At 39.4% G+C, this 27,916-nt stretch overlaps 1 long non-coding RNA gene across 12 annotated transcripts in view; it reads left to right on the top strand.

Moving 5' to 3' along the window:
- The window catches only part of LOC147379561 (uncharacterized), a 291,231-nt gene that overhangs the window by 241,744 nt on the left and 21,571 nt on the right, over positions 1 to 27,916 (top strand). Inside the window, exon 4 of one of the 12 annotated variants that reach the window (XR_015133619.1) lies at positions 24,283 to 24,853. The exons of 10 other annotated variants lie outside the window; for them this stretch is intronic. This is a non-coding gene — a long non-coding RNA (uncharacterized LOC147379561). Of the gene's footprint in view, positions 1 to 510; positions 2,384 to 24,282; positions 24,854 to 27,916 lie in introns of those variants that run through there. One more of the 12 variants, XR_015133630.1, reaches the window with a different exon arrangement.

The following is a 27,916-nucleotide window of genomic DNA, read 5'->3' as shown; positions in this document are numbered from 1 at the left end:
AATTATAATTTTCATTGCTGGTTGTGGTAAGTATAATGATGGCTTTCCAAAGATACCCATGTTCTGATGTTCACTTCAGACTTATGAGTATTTAACCTTACATTACACAGTTGACTTTGAAGATATGCTAAATCTAAGAATCTTCAGATTTGGAAATTATCCTGGATTAGTTGACAGGCCCAATGTAGTCATTAAGATACTTTGATTCAAATGCTATTTAGATGTTGTTTAATCTCCATGTATTTTGTGATTTTCCAGTATATAAGTGTTATTGATAGCTACTGTTTATATTATATAGTTTAATTCCTTTTGGTCTGAGATCAGCGGTTGTATGATTTCTTTTTTTTATGGCCCAGAATGTGGCTTAACTTGGTGAATGTTTCATGTGAGCTTGAGAAGAATGTATATTCTTCTGTTAATGAATGAAGTAGTCTATGGATGTCCATTATATTCAGTTGAAATTGGTGTTGTTTTTGAGTTCAACTATGCCCTTTTTCTGTGCCACTGGAGTGGTGGCTGCACAGGTGGAGTGGCGGCTGCATGCTGCTGGAGCAACTATGTGACACCCAACGTCCAAGGGCAAAGGAGAAGCCCAGCAAGATGGTAGGGGGTGTGTGATATCATGTTTAGAATCAAACCCCATACCTGCCAGAGATGCTCAGAGGGCTCAAACATAGCTTGTGCACACCAGGACCCAGAGACGCCACAGAGACTGAGACAGCACTGTGTTTAGGTGTCTCTTGAGAGGTACGGGTCAGACTTGCCTGTGAGTGTCCAGGAGTCTCTGGTGGAGGTGTGGGTTGGCGGTGGCCTGCTGCAGGGTTGGGGGTTTGAATAGCAGTGCCTGCATGGGACATTTTGAAGGTGATCATCATTATCTTCATTACCTCCAGCATAGTGTGGCCTCAGGTCAAATAACAGGGAGGGAATATAGCCCCACCCTTAAACAGAAAATTGGATTAAAGATTTACTGAGGATGGCCCTGACACAACTGAGCAACTGAACTGAACTGAAATGAGGATGGCCCCGCCCATCAGAACAAGACCCAGTTTCCCCCTAATGTGGTCCACTGGAGAAGGAAATGGCAAACCACTTCAGCAGTCTTGCCTTGAGAACCCCATGAACAGTATGAAAAGGCAAAATGATAGGATACTGAAAGAGAAACTCCCCAGGTCAATAGGTGCCCAGTATGCTACTGGAGATCAGTGGAGAAATAACTCCAGAAAGAATGAAGGGATGGAGCCAAAGCATAAACAATACCCAGCTGTGGATGTGACTGGTGATAGAAGCAAGGTCCCATGCTGTAAAGAGCAACATTGCATAGGAACCTGGAATGTCAGGTCCATGAATCAAGGCAAATTGGAAGTGGTCAAACAAGAGATGGCAAGAGTGAATGTTGACATTCTAGGAATCAGCGAACTGAAATGGACTGGAATGGGTGAATTTAACTCAGATGACCATTATATCTACTACTGCGGGCAGGAATCCCTCAGAAGAAATGGATTAGCCATCATGGTCAACAAAAGAGTCCGAAATGCAGTACTTGGATGCAATCTCAAAAACGACAGAATGATCTCTGTTCGTTTCCAAGGCAAACCATTCAATATCACAGTAATCCAAGTCTGTGCCCCAACCAGTAATGCTGAAGAACCTGAATTTGAACAGTTCTATGAAGACCTACAAGACCTTTTAGAACTAACACCCAAAAAAGATGTCCTTTTCATTATAGGGGACTGGAATGCAAAAGTAGGAAGTCAAGAAACACCTGGAGTAACAGGCAAATTTCCCTTGGGATACAGAATGAAGCAGGGCAAAGACTAATAGAGTTTTGCCAAGAAAATGCACTGGTCATAACACCCTCTTCCAACAACACAAGAGAAGACTCTATACATGGACATCACCAGATGGTCAACACCGAAATGAGATTGATTATATTCTTTGCAGCCAAAGATGGAGAAGCTCTATACAGTCAGCAAAAACAAGACCAGGAGCTGACTGTGGCTCAGACCATGAACTCCTTATTGCCAAATTCAGACTGAAATTGAAGAAAGTAGGGGAAACCACTAGACCATTCAGGTATGACCTAAATCAAATCCCTTATGATTATACAGTGGAAGTGAGAAATAGATTTAAGGGCCTATACCATCACCCTAATACCAAAACCTGACAAAGATCCCACAAAAAAAGAAAACTACAGGCCAATATCACTGATGAACATAGATGCAAAAATCCTTAACAAAATTCTAGCAATCAGAATCCAACAACACATTAAAAAGATCATACACCATGACCAAGTGGGCTTTATCCCAGGGATGCAAGGATTCTTCAATATCCGCATATCAATCAGTGTAATACGCCACATTAACAAATTGAAAAATAAAAACCATATGATTATCTCAATAGATGCAGAGAAAGCCTTTGACAAAATTTAACATCCATTTATGATAAAAACTCTCCAGAAAGCAGGAATAGAAGGAACATACCTCAACATAATAAAAACTATATATGACAAACCCACAGCAAACATTATCCTCAGTGGTGAAAAATTGAAAGCATTTCCTCTAAAGACAGGAACAAGACAAGGGTGCCCACTTTCACCATTACTATTCAACATAGTTTTGGAAGTTTTGGCCACAGCAATCAGAGAAGAAAAAGAAATAAAAGGAATCCAAATTGGAAAAGAAGAAAAACTCTCACTGTTTGCAGATGACATGATCCTCTACATAGAAAACCCTAAAGACTCCACCAGAAAATTACTAGAACTAATCAATGACTATAGTAAAGTTGCAGGATATAAAATCAACACACAGAAATCCCTTGCATTTCTATACACTAATAATGAGAAAACAGAAAGAGAAATTAAGGAAACAATTCCATTCACCATTGCAACGGAAAGAATAAAATACTTAGGAATATATCTACCTAAAGAAACTAAAGACCTATACATATAAAACTATAAAACACTAGTGAAAGAAATCAAAGAGGCCACTAATAGATGGAGACATATACCATGTTCATGGACTGGAAGAATCAATATAGTGAAAATGAGTATACTACCCAAAGCAATTTATAGATTCAGTGCAATCCCTATCAAGCTACCAACAGTATTCTTCACAGAGCTAGAACAAATAATTTCACAACTTGCATGGAAATACAAAAAACCTCGAATAGCCAAAGCGATCTTGAGAAAGAAGAATGGAACTGGAGGAATCAACCTACCTGACTTCAGGCTCTACTACAAAGCCACAGTTATCAAGACAGTATGGTACTGGCACAAAGACAGAAATATAGATCAATGGAACAAAATAGAAAGCCCAGAGATAAATCCATGCACATATGGACACCTTATCTTTGACAAAGGAGGCAAGAATATACAATGGATTAAAGACAATCTCTTTAACAAGTGGTGCTGGGAAATCTGGTCAACCACTTGTAAAAGAATGAAACTAGAACACTTTCTAACACCATACACAAAAATAAACTCAAAATGGATTAAAGATCTAAACGTAAGACCAGAAACTATAAAACTCCTAGAGGAGAACATAGGCAAAACACTCTCGGACATACATCACAGCAGGATCCTCTATGACCCACCTCCCAGAATATTGGAAATAAAAGCAAAAATAAACAAATGGGACCTAATTAACCTTAAAAGCTTCTGCACATCAAAGGAAACTATTAGCAAGGTGAAAAGACAGCCTTCAGAATGGGAGAAAATTATAGCAAATGAAGCAACTGACAAACAACTAATCTCAAAAATATACAAGCAACTCCTACAGCTCAACTCCAGAAAAATAAATGACCCAATCAAAAAATGGGCCAAAGAACTAAACAGACATTTCTCCAAAGAAGACATACAGATGGCTAACAAACACATGAAAAGATGCTCAACATCACTCATTATCAGAGAAGTGCAAATCAAAACCACTATGAGGTACCATTTCACACCAGTCAGAATGGCTGCGATCCAAAAGTCTACAAATAATAAATGCTGGAGAGGGTGTGGAGAAAAGGGAACCCTCTTACACTGTTGGTGGGAATGCAAACTAGTACAGCCACTATGGAGAACAGTGTGGAGATTCCTTTAAAAACTGGAAATAGAACTGCCTTATGATCCAGCAATCCCACTGCTGGGCATACACACTGAGGAAACCAGAAGGGAAAGAGACACATGTACCTCAATGTTCATCGCAGCACTGTTTATAATAGCCAGGACATGGAAGCAACCTAGATGTCCATCAGCAGATGAATGGATAAGAAAGCAGTGGTACATATACACAATGGAGTATTACTCAGCCATTAAAAAGAAAACATTTGAATCAGTTCTAATGAGGTGGATGAAACTGGAGCCTAATATACAGAGTGAAGTAAGCCAGAAAGAAAAACACCAATACAGTATACTAACGCATATATATGGAATTTAGAAAGGTGGTAACAATAACCCTGTGTACGAGACAGCAAAAGAGACACTGATGTATAGAACAGTCTTATGGACTCTGTGGGAGAGGGAGAGGGTGGGAAGATTTGGGAGAATGGCATTGAAACATGTAAAATATCATGTATGAAACGAGTTGCCAGTCCAGGTTCAATGCACAATACTGGATGCTTGGGGCTAGTGCACTGGGATGACCCAGAGGGATGGTATGGGGAGGGAGGAGGGAGGAGGGTTCAGGATGGGGAACACATGTATACCTGTGGCAGATTCATTTTGATATTTGGCAAAACTAATACAATTATGTAAAGTTTAAAAATAAAATAAAATTAAAAAAATTAAAAATAAAAAGCAAAAAAAAAGCAAAAAAAAAAAAAAGATTTAAGGGCCTAGGTCTGATAGATAGAGTGCCTGATCAACTATGGAATGAGGTTCGTGACATTGTACAGGAGACAGGGATCAAGACCATTCCCATAGAAAAGAAGTGCAAAAAAGCAAAATGGCTGTCTGGGGAGGCCTTACAAATAGCTGTGAAAAGAAGAGAAGCAAAAAGCAAAGGAGAAAAGGAAACATATAAACATCTGAATGCAGAGTTCCAAAGAAGAGGAAGAAGAGATAAGAAAGCCTTCTTCAGTGATCAATGCAAAGAAATAGAGGAAAACAACAGAATAGGAAAGACTAGGGGTCTCTTCAAGAAAATCAGAGATACCAAAGGAACATTTCATGCAAAGATAGCTCCATAAAGGACAGAAATGGTATGGATCTAACAGAAGCAGAAGATATTAAGAAGAGATGGCAAGAATACACAGAAGAACTGTACAAAAAAGATCTTCATGACCGAGATAATCACTATGGTGTGATCACTGACCTAGAGCCAGACATCCTGGAATGTGAAGTCAAGTGGGCCTTAGAAAGCATCACTACGAACAAAGCTAGTGGAGGTGATGGAATTCCAATTGAGCTATTCCAAATCCTCAAAGATGATGCTGTGAAAGTGCTGCACTCAATATGCCAACAAATTTGGAAAACTCAGCAGTGGCCACAGGACTGGAAAAGGTCAGTTTTCATTCCAATCCCAAAGAAAGGCAATGCCAAAGAATGCTCAAACTACTGCACAATTGCACTCATCTCACATGCTAGTAAAGTAATGCTCAAAATTCTCCAAGCCAGGCTTCAGCAATACGTGAACCGTGAACTTCCTGATGTTCAAGCTGGTTTTAGAAAAGGCAGAGGAACCAGAGATCAAATTGCCACCATTCGCTGAATCATGGAAAAGGCAAGAGAGTTCCAGAAAAACATCTACTTCTGCTTTATTGACTATGCCAAAGCCTTTGACTGTGTGGATCACAATAAACTGTGGAAAATTATTCAAGAGATGGGAATACCAGACCACCTGATCTGCCTCTTGAGAAATTTGTATGCAGGTCAGGAAGCGACAGTTAGAACTGGACATGGAACAACAGACTGGTTCCAAATAGGAAAAGGAGTATGTCAAGGCTGTATATTGTCACCCTGTTTATTTAACTTATATGCAGAGTACATCATGAGAAACGCTGGACTGGAAGAAACACAAGCTGGAATCAAGATTGCCGGGAGAAATATCAATAACCTCAGATATGCAGATGACACCACACTTATGGCAGAAAGTGAAGAGGAACTAAAAAGCCTCTTGATGAAAGTGAAAGAGGAGAGTGAAAAACTGGGCTTAAAGCTCAACATTCAGAAAATAAAGTTCATGGCATCCGGTCCCACCACTTCATGGGAAATAGATGGGGAAACAGTGGAAACAGTGTCAGACTTTATTTTTCTGGGCTCCAAAATCACTTCAGATGGTGACCGCAGCCATGAAATTAAAAGACGCTTACTCCTTGGAAGGAAAGTTATGACCAACCTAGATAGCATATTCAAAAGCAGAGACATTACTTTACCAACAAAGGTTCATCTAGTCAAGGCTATGGTTTTTCCTGTGGTCATGTATGGATGTGAGAGTTGGACTGTGAAGAAGGCTGAGTGCTGAAGAGTTGATGTTTTTGAACTGTGGTGTTGGAGAAGACTCTTGAGAGTCCCTTGTACTGCAAGGAGATCCAACCAATCCATTCTAAAGGAGATCAGCCCTGGGATTTCTTTGGAAGGAATGATGCTAAAGCTGAAACTCCAGTACTTTGGCCATCTAATGAGAAGAGTTGACTCATTGGAAAAGACTCTGATGCTGGGAGGAATTGCGGGCAGGAGGAGAAGGGGACGACAGAGGATGAGATGGCTGGCTGGCATCACTGACTCGATGGATGTGAGGTGAGTGAACTCTGGGAGCTGGTGATGGACAGGGAGGCCTGGCGTGCTGCGATTCATGGGGTCGCAAAGAGTCAGACACGACTGAGCGACTGATCTGATCTGATGTGATCTGATCAGGAAGCTTCCCTAAGCCTCTCCATCAGAGGGCAGATAGAATGAAAACCACAATCACAGAAAACTAACCAATCTAATCATATGGACCACAGCCTTGTCTAACTCAATGAAACTATGATCCATTACTTGTAGGGCCACCCAAGACAGATGGGTCATGGTGGAGAGTTCTAACAAAACGTGATCCACTGGAGAAGGGAATGGCAAACCACTTCAGTATTCTTTCCTTGAGAATCCCATGAACAGCATGAAAAGGCAAAAAGATAGGACACTGAAAGATGAACTCTCTAGGTCAGTAGGTGCCCAATATGTTACTGGAGATCAGTGGACAACTAACTTCAGAAAGAATGAAGAGATGGAACCAAAGCAAAAACAACACTGAGTTGTGGATCTGACTGGTGATGGAAGTAAAGTCTGATGCCGTAAAGAGCAATATTGGATAGGAAACTGGAATGTCAGGTCCATGAATCAAGGCAAATTAGAAGTGGTCAAACAGAAGATGGCAAGAGTGAATGTCGACATTCTAGAATCAGCAAACTCAAATGGACTGGAATGGGTGAATTTAACTCAGATGACCATTATATCTACTACTGTGGGCAGGAATCCTTCAGAAGAAATGGAGTGGCCATCATGGTCAACATAAGAGTCTGAAATGCAGTACTTGGATGCAATCTCAAAAATGACAGAATGATCTCTGTTCGTTTCCAAGGCAAACCATTCAATATCACAGTAATCCAAGTGTATGCCCCAACCAGTAATGCTGAAGAAGCTGAAGTTGAATGGTTCTATGAAGACCTACAAGACCTTTTAGAACTAACACCCAAAAAAGATGTCCTTTTCATTATAGGGGACTGGAATGCAAAAGTAGGAAGTCAAGAAACACCTGGAGTAACAGGCAAATTTGGCCTTGGAGTACAGAATGAAGCAGGGCAAAGGCTAATAGAGTTTTGCCAAAAGAACGCACTGATCATAGCAAACACCCACTTCCAACAATACAAGAGAAGACTCTACATATGGACATCATCAGATGGTCAACACCGAAATGAGATTGATTATATTCTTTACAGCCAAAGATGGAGAAGCTCTATACAGTCAGCAAAAACAAGATCAGGAGCTGACTGTGGCTCAGATCATAAACTCCTTATTGCCAAATTTAGACTGAAATTGAAGAAAGTAGGGAAAGCCACTAGACCATTCAGGTATGACCTAAATCAAATTCCTTATTATTATATAGTGGAAATGACAAATAGATTCAAGGGATTCGATCTGATAGAGTGCCTAAAGAACTATGGATGGAGTTTTGAGACATTGTATAGGAGGCAGTGATCAAGACTATCCCCAAGAAAAAGAAATGCAAAAAGGCAAAATGGTTGTCTGAGGAGGCCTTACAAACAGCTATGAAAAAAAGAGAAGTGAAAGGCAAAGGAAAAAAGGAACGATAACCCATTTGAATACAGAATTCCAAAGAATAACAAGGAGAGATAAGAAAGCATTCCTTAGCAATTAGTGCAAAGAAATGGAGGAAAACAACAGAATGGGAAAGACTACAGATCTCTTCAAGAAAATTAGAGATACCAAGGGAACATTTCATGCACAGATGGGCTTGATAAAGGACAGAAATGGTAGGGACCTAACAGAAGCAGAAGATATTAAGAAGAGGTGGCAAGAATACACAGAAGAACTACAAAAAAGATCTTCACAACCCAGATAATCATGATGGTGTGATCACTCACCTAGAGCCAGACATCCTGGAATGTGAAGTCAAGTGGGCCTTAGGAAGCATCACTAAGAACAAAGCTAGTGGAGGTGATGGAATTCCAGTTGAGCTATTTCAAATTCTAAAAGATGATGCTGTGAAAGTGTTGCACTCAACATGCCAGCAAATTTGGAAAACTCAGTAGTGGCCACAGGACTGGAAAAGGTCAATTTTCCTTCCAATTGCAAATAAGGCCAATGCCAAAGAATGTTCAAACTACCGTACAATTGCACTCATCTCACATGCTAGTAAAGTAATGCTCAAAATTCTCCAAGTCAGGCTTCAACCATGAACCATGAACTTACAGATGTTTAAGCTTGTCTTAGAAAAGGCAAAGGAACCAGAAATCAAATTGCCAACATTTGTAGGATCATCAAAAAAGCAAGAGAGTTCCAGAAAAACATCTACTTCTGCTTTATTGACTATGCCAAAGCCTTTGACTTTGTGGAGAATTCTTCAAGAGATGGGAATTCTTCAAGAGATGGGAGAATTCTTCAAGAGATGGGAATACCAGACCATCTGACCTGCCTCCTGATAAATCTGAATGCAGGTCAGGAAGCAGCATGGAACAAGCTAGATATGGAACAATAAATTGGTTCTAAATTGGGAAAGGAGTACGTCAAGTCTGTATATTGTCACCCTGGTTATTACTTATATGCAGAGTACATCATGAGAAATGGAGGCCTGGATGAAGAATTCTTCAAGAGATGGGAATACCAGACCATCTGACCTGCCTCCTGATAAATCTGAATGCAGGTCAAGAAGCAGCATGGAACAAGCTAGATATGGAACAATAAATTGGTTCTAAATTGGGAAAGGAGTACGTCAAGTCTGTATATTGTCACCCTGGTTATTACTTATATGCAGAGTACATCATGAGAAATGGAGGCCTGGATGAAGCACAATCAGGAATCAAGATTGCCAGGAGGAATATCAGTAACCTCAGATATACAGATGACACCACCCTTATGGCAGAAAGCAAAGAAGAACTAAAGAACTTCATGATGAAAGTGAAAGAGGAGAGTGAAAAAGTTGGCTTAAAACTCAACATTCAGAAAACTAAGATCATGGCATCTGGTCCCATCACTTCATGGCAAATAAATGGGGAAACAGAGGAAGCAGTGACAGACTTTTCTGGGCTCCAAAATCACTGCAGATGGTGACTGCAGCTATGAAATTAAAAGATGCTTGCTCCTTGCAAGAAAAGCTATGACCAACCTAGACAGCATATTAAAAAGCAGAGACATTGCCAACAAAGGTCTCTCTAGTTAAAGCTATACTACTTTATATACTATTGGCTTTTCCAGTAGGTATGTATGGATGTGAGAGTTGGACTATAAAGGAAGCTGAGCATTGCAGAATTGATGCTTTTGAACTGTGATTTTGGAGAAGACTCTTGAGAGTCCCTTGGACTGCAAGGAGATCTAACCAGTCAATCCTAAAGGAAATCAATCCTGAATATTCATTGAAAGGACTGATGCTTAAGCTGAAACTCCAATACTTTGGCCACCTAATGTGAAGCACTGACTCATTTGAAAAGACCCTGATGCTGGGAAAGATTAAACGCAGGAGGAGAAGGGGACAACAGAGGATGAGATAGTTGGATGGCATCATCGGCTCAATGGACATGAGTTTGTGTAAATTCTGGGAGGTGGTGATGGACATGGAGGCGTGGTGTCCTGCAGTACATTGGATCTCAAAGAGTTGGACACGACTAAGTGACTGAACTGAACTGATGTGCTTACTTACTTTTTGCCTTCTGGATCTATTTCCAATAGAGGGATATTGAAGTTTCCAGTTATCTCCTTGCACTTCTAAATCTTTGCTTCGCGTACCTTGATGCTCTGTTATTAGGCATGTACATGTCAAAATTTCTATGTCTTCTTACAGAATTAAACTTTTTATCATAAATGATGCTTTTCTATATCTGTGATAACTCTCCTTGCTTCCAAGTTTGCTTTGTCTGAAATGAATATATCTCTTCTTGATTTCCTTTAATTATTGCTATCATGGTGTATTTTTCTCCATCCATTTAGGTTTAATCTATATGTGTCTTAATATTTAAAGTAAGTTTCTTATAGACAACATACAGTTGAGTCTTGTTTTTTGATCCACTCTGACATTCTCTGTCTTTTCATTGGTGCTACTGGAAATCTCTGTCATGGAAGTGAACTAAAGTATATAAGATCACAGATTAAGCATCCTTGTATTAGGAATTCAGGGGTTAAGGTCCAGTGGTTCTGTGGGTTTGAGGAGTGTACATATTTATTTTTTACTAATCTAAAACTGAAATTTAGCATTTCTTTTTGTTATAAAATAAGCAACAAACCACAACAGAACTGGCAGTACCTGTGGCATTGATATCTATAGAACTCACACATATTTTTATATCACATTCCCAGTTTTTACATCATGAGAAACGCTGGACTGGAAGAAACACAAGCTGGAATCAAGATTGCCGGGAGAAATATCAATATTTCTCAGATATTATCAATAAATCTCAGATATGCAGATGACACCACCCTTATGGCAGAAAGTGAAGAGGAACTAAAAAGCCTCTTGATGAAAGTGAAAGTAAAAGTGGAGAGTGAAAAAGTTGGCTTAAAGCTCAACATTCAGAAAACGAAGATCATGGCATCTGGTCCCATCACTTCATGGCAAATAGATGGGGAAACAGTGGAAACAGTGTCAGACTTTCTTTTTCTGGGCTCCAAAATCACTGCAGATGGTGACTGCAGCCATGAAATTAAAAGACACTTACTTCTTGGAAGGAAAGTTATGACCAGCCTAGATAGTATATTGAAAACCAGAGACTATTTTGCCAACAAAGATCCGTCTAGTCAAGGCTATGGTTTTTCCTGTGGTCATGTATGGATGTGAGAGTTGGACTGTGAAGAAGGCTGAGTGCCGAAGAATTGATGCTTTTGAACTGTGGTGTTGGAGAAGACTCTTGAGAGTCCCTTGGACTGCAAGGAGATCCAACCAGTCCATTCTGAAGGAGATCAGCCCTGGGATTTCTTTGGAAGGAATGATGCTAAAGCTGAAACTCCAGTACTTTGGCCACCTCATGAGAAGAGTTGACTCATTGGAAAAGACTCTGATGCTGGGAGGGATTGGGGGCAGGAAGAGAAGGGGATGACAGACGATGAGATGGCTAGATGGCATCACTGACTCGATGGACATGAGTCTGAGTGAACTCCGGGAGTTGGTGATGGACAGGGAGGCCTGGCGTGCTGCAGTTCATGGGGTCGCAAAGAGTCGGACACGACTGAGCGACTGAACTGAACTGAACTGAGACTCAAAACTTGATTCTGTTACTTATTGCATCAGTGAAGAAGCACATATGTAACCATGTCAAAAATTTGTTTTAAAACTCTTTATGAGCTATATTTAGATGTAATTGATTCCCTTTTAAAATCCTATTTTTATTTTATAGAACAAAAATTATACTGAGGGTGTATGGTAAGCAGAATAATGGTCCCCCAAAATGTCTCTACCCTAATTTTTTATACTTGTGAAGTTGTTATCTTACATAACAAAAGGGACTTTGCAATATATGGTTACAGTTAAGGACTCTGAAATGGGGAGATTGTCCCAGATTATCCACATGGGTCCAGTCTAACCATACAAGTCCTTAAAAGTGGAAGAGATAGAAAGAATATTGGGTTAGACAGATGCGACCTGAGGGCTGGACCTACTGTTGCTGTCATTGAAAGTGAAGAAAGGCAACCATGAATGAAAGAATATCGTGGGAAAGATCCTCAGCTTCAGGCAGCAAAGAAAGGGAATTGTGGTCCTAAAACTGCAAGGAACTGAAACCTGCCAACTGTCCAAATGGGGAGGAAGCAGATTATCTCCTAGAATCGGCACAAATTAATTTTAGTCTAGTTAGACCCATACAGGACTTCTGACCTAGAAAACTGTAATAAAACATCTGATGTTTTAAGTCATTAAGTTTGTGATAATTTGTTACAGCAGCATTAGGAAACTAATGCAGAAGGAATCTCCATGCTTCATCAACATTCTGCTGGTGTTCAGGATACATAAAGGTTAAAAATTGTGCTGTAGTTTACCTCAACGTCACAGTTCCAAAGTCTTTTGAAAGGTGAAAATCATGGAATAAAATAACTGATGGTGCTTAAGACACTCCAAATTTTGGTACTGAAAATGATAATTACACCTATGCTAATAAAGCAAAATGTCTGCTCTCACTTTCTTCCTTACCCCTTCCAGTTTGGTTTCTTTATTTTCTAACCCCAGGTCTGTGCCTAATTATTATCACAGTTCAATTTCCCCCCAGATATTGTGCTGTATATATAAACCTAAGCATCCAGCTTAAGAATAGCTTTTAAGAAATTGATTGCCACAAGCAATCAGTTGAATATAAACTTATATTTGAAGAATGCATATGGATGGGAAGATTGTGCCAGAAAAATCTAATGAGGAAAATGATGTATTAGAAATACAGAAGAGTAATGGCTTGTTCTGAGTTTGCTTCTCAGGTCGGAATAAATTGCATTTTGTTATAATCTCAATATCCCTTGGTAAGAGTAACTATAAAAATGTATATTGGTGCTAAAGCAGCATCACCGTGTACTCTTTATGAGAATGCATTTTTTTAGAGCAATAATCAGAGGACCATGAAACTCTTTAGATAGCCATTAAAATTAGGGAGTGGTAGAAATCTAACTTATAAGGCTGTAGGAATATTGCAGTATTCCTACCAGATAACAGAAAAGTAGATAGGCAGTTATGTGAGAGGAAACAATTCTTGAAACATGGATCATTGACATTTTTTAATGTACTTTTTAATTAGCACCTTTCTTTCTTATAGTTTACCAAACTGTATTATATTTTTTATTCATAGCTTTTCATTCCTAGGGTTGTTCAACTCAGCGCCTATAAGAAAACAATATTTCCCTTTTAAGTATTTGCTCCTCAAATTGCCAAGGTTTTAGGTGAGAAAAGATGACATGCCATTAAAACTGACAGTTTGTCATCTTTCAATCAGTTCTTATCTGAGGGTAAACTTCCATTCATTGTACATGATCCAGGTGAAGACCTACTTCTTTTAGATATTTTACTGCTTTATCCCTCTGTGGATCTCTCTTTCTCTGAAAATCTCACAGTGTTTATCATACATAAATGTTACTGTGTTGCAAGCATTCCTTCATTCATTCCTTCAGCCAATCAGGCATTCAATACTATTTGAATATCTGATGTGTGCTTGTCTCAGCGCTCTGCAGATGGGAGGGTGAATGGGAGCCTGACCACATCCTCAATCTAAAAGGGAGCCTTATGTGAAAATAGATAATTACAGTATGCTGTGATAGCGGGTAATAGAACCTGGAAGAGCCTATCACGTATTGACAATTATATGTTTTTGAAGATATATCTTCTCTTTAGCTAAAGTGTTTTTTGCTTTATCTCCTAGTATTTCTTATACTTATCTGCACAAAATCCCTGTTAATTAAGCCTTGGTAAAAAGTTGTTTCTCTTTGCTCTTATTTTTCTGTATTGTTCTAACTCCTTTCTGTGCACAGTGAGAAGACATTTCTTATTAGTCATCCCAGTACTATTATTTTGAATAAGAAGAGGATGGTGGTTAAAAAAAATACAGGCTCTGGAGTCAGATTGTCAGGATTTAAACCCTGACTAGGCCTCTGGGTATCTTTTTAACACTAGGTAAGCTATGTAAGGGGCTTCCCAGGTGTCTCAAAGGTAAAGAATCTGCCTGCCAATGCAGGAGATGTGGATTCAATCCCTGGGTTGGCAAGATCCCCTGGAGGAGGAAATGGAAACCCACTCCAGTATTTTTGCCTGGAGGGGCTACAGACCATGGGTTACAAAGAGTTAGACACGAATGGATGACTGAGCATGCATGCAAGCTATGTAAATCCTCAGTGCCCACATTTCCTCATCTATGTATGGGCAGTGCTTAGACACATTGTAGGTGTTGTTAATGTGAAACAGTTTGAGACGGCTGCTGGGGAGACCATACTCAATATCTGCCTTTAAATTATACTGTGCTGGTATTCCGCATTTACTCTGTGGGAGTTTCATATAGTTTTGCTTTTTCCTCTCAATGCTGTGGCACCACATTGCGTGAAGTTCAACTATGATATTGGTGTTCTAAAATAATAGCATGCCATTTAGTATTCACGCTGACGGAATTTATTGTTAAGGATCACACACAGGGATGTCAAGATAAGGCAGAATTTGGAACAGTGCCTGTCCTGTGCTGGTCAGGAGCCCTGTTACAGGTATCACCTTCTTGCATTCCCACAGGCTGAACTCTGAGAACCACAGGACAGCCAGGCTCCAGTGGGGCCAACTTGAAGGAAAGTCAGACAGCCAGAATTCTCAGTGTGATGGGAATCGTGTGAGGAGTCATGAGACCTAGATATGGGATATATGATTCTGTAGTTAAGGATGTGAGCGTGCTTCCTTTTAACTGTCTTAATCCCTCAGAAAGATTTGAAAATAAACTGAGCGCTGGTTTGTTATTTTTTCCCTTATGGTTCTCTGTATGTCTTTTAAACAAGCACAATGGCTTTACAAATCCATTCTCTTGTAATGTTTATTTCTTGTCTATTTGGGAAATATCTGGAGTCTCACAGTGGTACTTGTGGCACCCCATCACATCTCTCCTCCTCCCAGAATTAAAAAGAGAGAAAAGCACCTGTGTACATCTGAAGCTTTGTCAGATTCTGACACAACTCAGCATCTGCAAATGTTATGGGATGGTGTGCAGATAGACGCCGAGGGGTATTTGTCAAGCCAGGTGAAATGCTATTCAACCGAGACCCTCATTTCCAACTCACTGCTGTGGAGAAGGCGATGGCACCCCACTCTAGCACTCTTGCCTGGAAAATCCCATGGATGGAGGAGCCTGGTGGGCTGCAGTCCATGGGGTCGCTAAGAGTCGGACACTGAGTGACTTCACTTTCACTTTTCACTTTCATGCATTGGAGAAGGACATGGCAACTCACTCCAGTGTTCTTGCCTGGAGAATCCCAGGGGCGCGGAAGCCTGGTTGGGCTGCTGTCTCTGGGGTCGCACAGAGTCGGACACGACTGAAGCGACTTAGCAGCAGCTGTGGAGTTGCCTTGGGAATCATTGTGAGTGAGCATGGTTTGGATAGGGCGGTGGCCTGGCCATTGGAAAAAGAGTCAGAATAAACAGCAGCTAGGTAGTACAAGTGCCAGCTGTCTGTTTAAGTAATGCTCTGTAAACGTCTACAGGTAGCTGGGCTAAACTCGAGAATCTCGTTTTATTCATGGCTGCTAACCACCGCTCCGTACCACCAAACTGTGGAGAGAAGCCTTTGGGGTTTTGCTTTTAAAAATCTGTGTCTCATCTCTTCCCCAACCACTGCCAAAGTTTTTTGCATATTATCTCTGGCTCTTTTCACATTTGTTATATTATTAGATTTCTTTTATTATTTACAAGTCATAAATGAATCTGGAGTCTTTTAAATATTTATATACATTATATAAATGCATATAAATACATTAGGTCTGTTTCTTAGACAAAGCACTTATTTTTCAATCTGAGTAACTCTAGCTTGCAGCACTCTAAATTCTAACCTCAATTTCATATTTTCTAATTGAAGTCTTCTGTATAAAGAAAACAAAAGAGAGAAAACATTTTTTAAGGTGTTCCCAGGTGGAGCCTGGATAGTAGGGATGTGCAGGTGTTCACACATATTTGCCTAAATTAGAAAAACATGTTATACACTCTTGTTTTTGAAGGAAAATGAAGAGTTACTTTTTTATGTTTCAGGAAGAGAGGACTGGAGTGACTAATCTTCTTTGCTAATGGAAGATGTGCATTATCACACACACTGGGGAACTTACCCGCCAGATTTCAGTGGCTAGTGGACCTTTTCTCTATGGTCCTTGAATCTCTGACCTCTTTCTTGGCTCTGGAGGATTATGCTGTGGTTTTCCTCCTACTTCTCAGTGCTTTTCTGTCTTTCTGGGTGGCTTGTCCACTTCTGTTCACTTTCTTCTTTTATGCTACCCTCAGTTTTCACTCTCAGGTTGTTCTTTTTCTAATATGTCATCAATATTAACTGTATCTATACTGTGGTTTCAAAGCTCAGTTTTAGATCTCTTGCCCTAACATCTCTCTTGAGCTCTGAGTCTATATTTTCACATACTTGATGGAATTTCCACCTCACACCCACCCAGTCTAACACTGGGCTCACATCTACACTCTTTGCTTTGACATTTTTGTACCAAAGTTGTTATCCCAGGTACTTAGGGCCCAGAGATCTTTGCTAAGCTTTCTATGGTTTATCTTGACTTGTGCTCCATTACATAAAAATGATTTAAATTATAAGAAAACATTATTTTAATTTTTCCTATGTAAGTCTGAGTTCAAGGGTTTTTTGTTGTTAAATTTTTAACAACTCAGTGTCTAAAAATTTTTGTTTGTTATGAGCTTTTATGAAAAACTGCAAAGTACTTTAAAATACACGTGTTCTAAATTCCTGAAAAGGTCTTAGAGGTCATTTAGAGAAATTGTTTATTATATTATACAAACAGTATGATGCAGATAGAAGTTATATGTATTTCCAGGACATTTGTGAGGCTATGCATCTGCTGAATCGGAGAAGGCAATGGCACCCCACTCCAGTACTCTTCCCTGGAAAATCCCATGGACGGAGGAGCCTGGTAGGCTGCAGTCCATGGGGTTGTTAAGAGTTGGACACGACTGAACGACTTCACTTTCACTTTTCACTTTCCTGCCTTGGAGAAGGAAATGGTAACCCATTCCAGTGTTCTTCCCTGGAGAATCCCAGGGACAGGGGAGCCTGGTGGGCTGCCATCTATGGGGTCGCACAGAGTCGGACACGACTGAAGCGACTTAGCAGCAGCAGCAACAGCACCAGCATCTGTTAAATATAATCAGAAAAGTGTGACTGCTGACTAATGACATTTTCTACATTTTTCTAGGTATGTTCACATCCATTTCTTTTTTCATAACTTTTCAGATCTTCAGACCTATGACAGTAACACCTGGGAATTTCATCTTTTATATTTGTAAAAGTTCACATTCAAAAGTTTGAACTTATTTTTTATCTGACTCAAGTATATTGATTCATCCAGGGACCTTGAGTATGTGTCTTTGGGTCTCTTCACTGTGGATAGAGTTACAGTCTCAGACCCTGTCATGTGGCCAGTCTCAAAAAATTAGCCAAGTCCAATTTTTGCAATAATTAATGAGAATAATCATAAGTTAATGGACTTTAGCAGCAACATAAATTATCTTAGTTCAACAATTCACATATTATGATCTTGTTAAGGAAATGTTGTTCCATTTTTAGAACAACTTTATTATATGATGAAAAAGGACTGAGAAAATTTATAACTCCTAAAAGTAAGGGAAATATACTTAGATATGGGCATAGTCTTGGTGAGGGGAAGTTTCTGTCAGTAAACTAATAAAATATGATTCATTTCTCCAGACAAACATCTTTAAATAGAGAAATCAGGGAACTAAGATGGACTGGGATGGGTGAATTTAACTCAGATGACCATTATTTCTACTACTGTGGACAGGAATCCCTTAGAAGATATAGAGTAGCTATCATAGTCAACAAAAGAGTCCGAAATGCAGTACTTGGATGCAATCTCAAAAACGACAGAATGATCTCTGTTCATTTCCAAGGCAAACCATTCAATATCACGGAAATCCAAGTCTATGCCCTGACCAGTAACGTTGAAGAAGCTGAAGTTGAACAGTTCTATGAAGACCTACAAGACCTTCTAGAACTAACACCCCCAAAAGATGTCCTTTTCATTATAGGGGACTGGAATGCAAAAGTAGTAAGTCAAGAAACACCTGGAGTAATAGGCAAATTTGGCCTTGGAGTACAGAATGAAGCAGGGAAAAGGCTAATAGAGTTCTGCCAAGAGAATGCACTGATCATAGCAAACACCCTCTTCCAACAATACAAGAGAAGACTCTACACATGGACATCACCAGAGGTCGACACCAAAATCAGATTGATTATATTCTTTGCAGCCAAAGATGGAGAAACTCTATATAGTCAGCAAAAACAAGACCAGGAGCTGACTGTGGCTCAGATTATGAGCTCCTATTGCCAAATTCACACTGAAATTGAAGAAAGTGAAGAAAATCAAATCCCTTATGACAATACAGTGGAAGTGAGAAATAGATTTAAGGGACTAGATCTGATAGAGTGCCTGATGAACTATGGATGGAGGTTTGTGACATTGTATAGGAGGCAGGGATCAAGACCATCCCCAAGAAAAATAAATGCAAAACAGGAAAATGGCTATCTGAGGAGGCCTTACAAATACGTGTGAAAAGAAGGGAAGTGAAAAGCAAAGGAGAAAAGGAAAGATATATCCATTTGAATGCAGAGTTCCAAAGAATAGCAAGGAGAGATAAAGCCTTCCTCAGCGATCAATGCAAAGAAATAGAGGAAAACAATAGAATGGGAAAGACTACAGATCTCTTCAAAAATTAGAGATACCAAGGGAATATTTTATGCACAGCTGGGCTCAATAAAGGACCGAAATGGTAGGGACCTAACAGAAGCAGAAGATATTAAGAAAAGTTGGCAAAAATACACAGAAGAACTATGCAAAAAAGAGCTTCATGACCCAGATAATCACGATGGTGTGTTCACTCACCTAGAGCCAGACATCCTGGAATGTGAAGTCAGGGGGGCCTTAGAAAGCATCACTACGAACAAAGCTAGTGGAGGTGATGGAATTCCAGTTGAGCTATTTCAAATCCTGAAAGATGATGCTGTGAAAGTGCTGCACTAAATATGCCAGAAAATTTGGAAAACTCAGCAGTGGCCATAGGACTGGAAAAGGTCAATTTTCATTCCAATCCCAAAGAAAGGCAATGCCAAAGAATGCTCAAACTACCACACAATTGCACTCATCTCACAAGCTAGTAAAGTAATGCTCAAAATTCTCCAAGCCAGGCTTCAGCAATACATGAACTTCCAGATGTTCAAGCTGGTTTTAGAAAAGGCAGAGGAACCAGAGATCAAATTGCCAACATCCGTTGGATCATGGAAAAAGCAAGAGAGTTCCAGAAAAACATCTATTTCTGCTTTATTGACTATGCCAAAGCTTTTGAGTGTGTGGATCATAATAAACTGTGGACAATTCTGAAAGAGATGGGAATACCAGACCACCTGCTCTGCCTCTTGAGAAACCTATATGCAGGTCAGGAAGCGACAGTTAGAACTGGACATGGAACAACAGACTGGTTCCAAATAGGAAAAGGAGTACACCAAGGCTGTATATTGTCACCTTGCTTATTTAACTTATATGCAGAGTACATCATGAGAAACGCTGGGCTGGATGAAGCACAAGCTGGAATCAAGATTGCCGGGAGAAGAATCAATAACCTCAGATATGCAGATGGCACCACCCTTATGGCAGAAAGTGAAGAAGAACTAAAGAGCCTCTTGGTGAAAGTTAAAGAGGAGAGTGAAAAAGTTGGCTTAAAGCTCAACATTCAGAAAACGAAGATCATGGCATCTGGTCCCATCACTTCATGGGAAATAGATGGGGAAACAGTGGAAACAGTGGCTGACTTTATTTTTCTGGGCTCCAAAATCACTTCAGATGGTGATTGCCACCATGAAATTAAAAGACGCTTACTCCTTGCAAGGAAAGTTACGACCAACCTCAGTTCAGTTCAGTTCAGTTCAGTCGCTCAGTCGTATCCGACTATTTGTGACCCCATGAATCGCAGCATGCCAGGCCTCCCTGTCCATCACCAACTCCCGGAGTTCACCCAGACTCACATCCATCGAGTCAGTGATGCCATCCAGCCATCTCATCCTCTGTCATCCCCTTCTCCTCCTTCCCTCAATCTTTCCCAGCATCAGAGTTTTTTCCAATTAGTCAACTCTTCACATGAGGTGGCCAAAGTTCTGGAGTTTCAGCTTTAGCATCATTCCTTCCAATGAACACCCAGGACTGATCTCCTTTAGAATGGACTGGTTGGACCTCCTTGCAGTCCAAGGAACTCTCAAGAGTCTTCTCCAACACCACAGTTCAAAAGCATCAATTCTTCAGCGCTCAGCTTTCTTCACAGTCCAACTCTCACATCCATACATGACCACTGGAAAAACCATAGCCTTGACTAGACGGACCTTTGTTGGCAGGAAGTAATTGTAAAGACCACAATGCAGATTTTCACTTGGTTAGCCACTATGGATAAAAGATAAATGAAAGAGAATAATCATATAATCATGACTCCTCTACAAATATGAGATGAATACACATCACACATTTTATTTAACTCATTAATTACTAAAGGGACTAGATAGGATAGTAAAACTAACCAGAACAAAGGAGAATCTAAAGAGCTACCAAATACATAAGTTCATCAGAAAGGCTGATTGAGATTTGCTTAACAGAAGCAAAACTGGCTTCTTAAATAGTGGGAGATGGAAGTCAGTTGAACTTCTACTGGACCGAATTTATCTGTGTGCCTATAACCAAGAATTACTTGGATTACCATCAGTGTTCTGCAAGTTACTAAACATATTTATGAAACTGCCACAAATTGTTATGTGCCAGAATGCAGGCTAAGCACTTTGTATTTATTATCTTATTTAACCCTGATCCATACTATGGAGTAGGTGAGAGGTTAAGGATTATGACTGCAAGAATACAACTAGGGGGTGGGTGGCAGGGTAAGGACAGACATTGAGGTCTACTTGAAGTCAAAGGCCATATCCTTTGGCACTAAACTGTGTGGCCTCTGTGTTTAGAACTGATGTGATGAAAACAGGGCTGAGTCTGTGATAAGTGTCTGTGGGTGTGTGTGTGGTATGAGAACAGCAGGATGAGGTTTTCCCCATATCATTGCACAATCAAGGAAAAAAAAGTACATTATCTGTTTTTGCCCAGCTTAGATTTTTTACCATCCATGCTTCTGTACAATAAAAAAAAGTTGCAGTGACTCTGACAATGGAATCAATACTTCTATTAACTGCAACATGCAATTTGAAGGTTCAGGAGGTGATTGGATTATGCTTTGTAAAATTATTATCCCCTGTCAGTGGAGTCTGTGCTGCCGTGAAGGGACAGAGGAGCTTTGGAAGTGTGTCTTGCCTGCAAAGAGGTCATTGTGCCTTTCATACAATGCCATTTGCCCTTAACTTGCCCGCAGACTGGAGAGTTCAGAAATAGGTGCTGTCCACTCATAATCAATCCTTCAAACCTTTGTATTTTCAGGACAGCTAGGCATTTTTATTTTCCTCACCTTTCAAAACTTCCAATACCTTTAATATGTGACTTTTTTCCTCAGAAGTTTTTCCTCCTAAAATGTCTGCATCTCTAGTTTTGCTTCTAGTTTTGAACTCAGTGTGCTCTTCTGCAGTCATTTCTCTCCCTCTAATTAACCTGACTCTATTACACACAAATTCCCTATTCTTAGCTTCATTGTGTCATCTGCATAAATTATGAAAGTTATTTCAGCTTTATCTCAGACCTCCTTTAACACTTACTCCTAAGAGTTCTTTGTTTCTTACCATTATCCCTGATTAGTCTCACATCTCTCTTTTTCTAGCAGTGACCTGGCAAGAACATAATTTTTTTTAATGTTGCTTTCATTTAATTCTTTTCACTAAGGGGCCAATATGCTCTGATCACAGTGCCACTCTGAATTCTTTTGATTGTCCCTTCCTAACATCCTACTAATATGAACTGAAAGTTAGAAAAAAATCAAATGTGTGGAAAACTAAAATAAATACTATAAAGTTTAGATATTTATTTAACTCTTAAAAATGTACTTCATCCAGTTTTGTTAGTCTAAGTTCTAAAAGGTACCTTTCTGGTAAGAAATAATTACGCAATTGCATAATACAACAAAATAATCATTTTCAAGAATTTAATTTTTATTGTGATTACTCCAATAGAATAGTTTATGGATTTCTTTTTGATTTTAACTTTTCTTTTTGGAAAACATCAAACATTTGTAGAAGTGGTATAGTATCATTAGCCATCTCTCTGTTTTAGCCATTTTGAACTCATGACCAATCTTGTTCTATCTATACTCTTAACCATTTCACCTTTCTCCCTGGAGTGTTTTGAACAAACTCTAGACATCATGTCATGTTACATGAATACTGGAAAAAAAAATACACAACCATAACTACAACTAAATATTTTCTTAAAATGTTGAAATAATAATCAGTGTTCCAGTTTCTTTATCTCATTTCTTTTATAGTTTGTTCAATCAAATTGAAATAAGTTTCATAAATTGTATTGGTTGTTATAGTCCCTGTAGTTTTAACATGTAGTTTCTCTCTCATCACTTTATTTTCCCCAATTTATTTGAAGAAACCAAGTCATTTGTCCTATAGATTTCCCATAGTCTAGATTTTGTTGGTTGCATTCACGTCGTGTATTTAAACATCTCTTTGGCATTTGTATTTTCTCTACATTACTAGCTAGATTTACAGTTTTGACCAATTTCAGTTTTAATTTTTGTGGAAGACTGCTCCTAAGTGGTACTGGGTCCTGCCTTGGGATATAACACAGTGACTGGTTATCTCTCTTTTTATGATGTTAGTGGCTATTGGTTGCCTCAGTCTGGTTCTATCAATTCACAGTGGTTGCAACAGAATGATTTTTCTTTTCATTGTTTGTTTCTTCTTCATTTATTAGCTGATGTTTTTGTAAAGAAAAACTTTCCCTTGTCTATGGTTCGAAAACCGAAAGAGGACGGTTTCCTGTGATAATGCTCAATTTTTCCTTTTAGTTGCCACTTTCTAAATAAATTTTTCTCTAGAATAATCTGGAAGTAGTGTATGAGACTTTTTCTTTCTTTTAAAAAGTCAGTATGAACTCATGCATTTATATATGTTTCAGTTCAGTTGTTCAGTCACTCAGTCGTGTCTGACTCCCCGCGACCCCATGAATCGCAGCACGCCAGGCCTCCCTGTCCATCATCATCTCCTGGAGTTCACTCAGGCTCAAGTCCATCAAGTCGGTGATGCCATCCAGCCATCTCATCCTCTGTCAGCCCCTTTTCCTCCTGCCCCCAATCCCTCCCAGCATCAGAGTCTTTTCTAATGAGTCAACTCTTCGCATGAGGTGGCCAAAACACTGGAGTTTCAGCTTTAACATCATTCCTTCCAAAGAAATCCCAGGGCTGATCTCCTTTAGAAGGTACTGGTTGGATCTCCTTGCAGTCCAAGGGACTCTCAAGAGTCTTCTCCAACACCACAGTTCAAAAGCATCGATTCTTCGGCGCTCAGCCTTCTTCACAGTCCAACTCTCACATCCATACATGACCACTGGAAAAACCATAGCCTTGACTAGACGGACCTTTATTGGCAAAGTAATGTCTCTGCTTTTGAATATGCTATCTAGATTGGTCATAACTTTTCTTCCAGGAGTAAGCATCTTTTAATTTCATGGCTGCAGTCACCATCTGCAGTGATTTTGGAGCCCCAAAAAATAAAGTCTGACACTGTTTCCACTATTTCCCCATCTATATATGTTTAACGTGTATCAATTCATTATAATTAATATTCTTATGGATATTATAAAATTTTCCTATCTTCTACCATAGGAACCTACACCTAAATCCATGTGATTTGCCCCAAAAGTCTTTCCTTAATTTCACGTATAATAATACATTCTGTGTTCATGTTATGCATTTTCTTCCCCAGGTCTGCAATTGGTCATGTCTCCAAAAGTCATAGGTACTTTTAGAGGCTGCTGCTGCTGCTGCTGCTGCTGCGTCGCTTCAGTTGTGTCCAACTCTGTGTGACCCCACGACCGCGCACCAGGCTCCACTGTCCCTGGGATTCTCCAGGCAAGAACACTGGAGTGATTGCCATTTCCTTCTCCGATCTATGAAAGTGAAAAGTGAAAGTGAAGTCGCTCAGTCGTGTCCGACTCTTAGCGACCCCATGGACTGCAGCCCACCAGGCTCCTCCATCCATGGGATTTTCCAGGCAAGAGTACTGGAGTGGGGTGCCATTGCCTTCTCCACTTTTAGAGGCAATAGTATTTAAAGACTGCTTGTATTGGGTTTTCATTCATAAAAGCATATTTTCTGTGATATTTATTTTATACCTTTTCATCCTGACATTATCTGTTTTAGCTAAATCAACACCTACATACTCAGAAGGTATACTTAGACATAGAAGCAAATTTCTGTAACCATTAATATAAGATTTCATCTGAACATCCTTTGTTAGATTTCATCAACATTTAGATTTTTCTTTGATCTCTGTCTCTTATTCTAGATTTTCATACTTGCCTCAGAAACTTCTTGAATTCCAGATTCATTTAAACTCTTTCTATTGTATTTAGATTTTATTTCCTCCTTGGTTCTTGGTAGCCTTGTTGCCTTAGCCTGAACCTCACAGAATCCCAATCCAAAGAGCTGGAATAAATCCATATAAATTTTGTGAGGAGTTAGTTGGAAAATTGGAGAAGGCAATGTCAACGCACTCCAGTACTCTTGCCTGGCAAATCCCATGGATGGAGGAGCCTGGTAGGCTGAAGTCCATGGGGTCACTAAGAGTCAGACACGACTGAGCGACTTCACTTTCACTTTTAACTTTCATGCATTGAAGGAAATGGCAACTCACTCCAGTGTTCTTGCCTGGAGAATCCCAGGGACGATTCTGGTGCCTGGGGGAGCCTGGTGGGCTGCTGTCTCTGGGGTCGCACACAGTCGGACAGGACTGAAGTGACTTAGCAGCAGCAGCAGCAGCAGTTGGAAAATATCAGAAGAAAATGTTTTGGGGAGGGTATTCCTTCTGTTCATTAATATCAAGCACAAGGCTTTCTTCTCTACTTTTTTCAGGTTATGCAAAGTAGAGCCTTCTTTTGGGGGGACTATTATTGGATTTTAATATAGCTGGGTTAAGCAAAAAGACATTTACTCACAAAGACAATTGTAGAATGGCCAGTAAAATAAAAGGCAGACAGTAGATTCAACTCTCTTACCCCAGTTCAAAACAGGCACTTCAAATATTATTCCTGCAAATCCAGAAACAATAATACTATTAAGAGTAAGAAGAAGGAACAAAAATTAGTCCTGGCTGTGTATAAATGAATGAATGACATATATACACATATATTTTATATATATATGAAGTTTAAGGGTTAGTTGTACATTTTACCAATAATTGGATCAGAGAGGCTTCGAAAGATTCAGTGCCTTATATTTAGTAAATGGCAGAATAGGGAAACAAAGTTCTGCCTTTTCACTCTGCCATGCTACTTCACAAGATTGAGAATTGGCTTCTAACTCAAAACTTTGTAATTAACTTGATATTGCCTATTATACAATAACTGCCTATATTTTTTCCTGGGTAGATTTTCCTAATTTATAGTTCTCTCCCACACTTCCTTTTACTCAGTCACACTGCTTGGGTTTCACCTCTCCCTGCCGGTTGATCTCTGTCCTGACCTGATCTACTGATGCTAAGTCACTTCAGTCGTTTCCAACTCTGTGCAACCCCATAGACGGCAGCCCACTAGGCTCCCCCGTCCCTGGGATTCTCCAGGCAAGAACACTGGAGTGGGCTGCCATTTCCTTCTCCAATGCATGAAAGTGAAAAGTGAAAGTGAAGTCGCTCAGTCGTGTCCGACTCTTAGCGACCCCATGGATTGCAGCCTACCAGGCTCCTCCGTCCATGGGACTTTCCAAGCAAGAGTACTGGCGTGGGGTGCCATTGCCTTCTCCATGATCTACTGAATCTTCTACCACCTCCATGATCCCTGTCCATCTGGCAGGAGCTGTATGCCATGGCTTATTGAGAGCCTATATCAGCCCCAGGAACTCAAACTTAAACTCCATCTTGTTAACTCTTTTGGCATGATCTAACAGCTTTGATCAAACTGCCACAAGTTTCTCCTTGACTTTATCAAGAGCCATGTCCTCTTGGAGTGGAGGTTTTATTTGTAAAGGTAAAATGGAGTACATTGAGCAGAGCTGCTAATATGGGGGAAATATCTTATTTTCTCTGCTTGGAGATTTTTAGCTGGCTTCCACTGCAGTGAGAAGGTAGGGAATTGGCAGATGGAATGAAGAAAATAGAAAACTTAGAATAGACTTCAGTGGGGAAACCACATTTTATCATTCATTTATCCTTGTCTACTGATCTATATAAATTTATACCTTTATTATTTATTTATTTACAGAGGGAATGAAGTCATTTGCAATAAGAACATAAATGAAATAAGGTTAGTGCAGAAATAATAAAGGCAAGTCCAGAGAAAACATAAAATAAGTACAAAGTCAAAAGAAAAAAGAACATGCATATGCAAGTAGTAAGGATTTATAAGGTGGTTGTAAATTATCTTTAAATTTAGCTCTCAGTTTCTTACAAGTAAATTTGGAAAGATATAGTCAGTAACACAATTCTTGTTATCAAAAAAAAAAAAAAAAAGGATGTCTATCACTTACTTCAGGGAAGTCATGCTTCTCCCAGCAATGAATTAGAAAATTTATTTCTCACTTAGTTTTTTATATGGGAATGCTGAGTGATTTGGTGGGTAGTGCTCAAAACATTATTTTAATAAAAAGATAACTCTTTCCTTTAGAACTAGGATATACATTGACCTCATGAGACTGCAAAGTAAGCAGATGAAGATGATTTAGTGAATGGTTGAAAAACTAAAAAAGCTCAAATCTATAGTCACTTCAAGTCTTGTTTGGTATAACATAGACATTAAGATTGTTCAAAGATGGTCATACGTTTTACCTCCTGCAAACAAATATCACTTTTTTCAACCAAAGGTTCAAGGATTTGGATAACTTAAAATTGCTCTATTGTCCAAGAAGTTCTTGAAATGCTTGTATCTGGCATTATTGGTTGAGAGTACATGTACATTAGAAACCTGATGAACAAGCTAGCATTGTCTAGGTAAATCTCAGTAATGTAGTTAGATGTACAGCAAATTGTTGTTATATTTTTGGGAGGGTGAGAATGGTCTGGACATGAACATAATAACTGTTATCAATGATTCACATTAGTGAGAGAGAAGTAGGGAGGAAAGTTTCTAATTTCATTTTATACTTTTTCCACTGCTTGAATATTCTCCATTGTTTTCTAGATGGCAGGATATTGTTCACTTCTATTTTTCCCTTTGTTTTTATGTAGTTGAAACTTTAGTAAATGCTCAAACAAATGAATAAATATATTGAGTAAAATACTGAAGATTTTGACAGTTATCTGGATGACCTGCTTCCCACTCAATAATGGAGATGCTACATAGGCACCTATCCAGTGGGGAGAAAACAAAACTAGGTCATAGCATTTATAAAGCTGTCTCACCCTGGAA

This window comes from Bos grunniens, chromosome 1 (assembly GCF_055505025.1).
Source record: "Bos grunniens cultivar Pamir isolate PY7600 chromosome 1, Bosgru_T2T1.0, whole genome shotgun sequence".
Classification (NCBI taxonomy): Eukaryota; Metazoa; Chordata; class Mammalia; order Artiodactyla; family Bovidae; genus Bos; species Bos grunniens.
The sequence above is the reverse complement of the archived record's forward strand: the minus strand, read 5'-3'. Positions and strand labels throughout refer to the sequence as shown.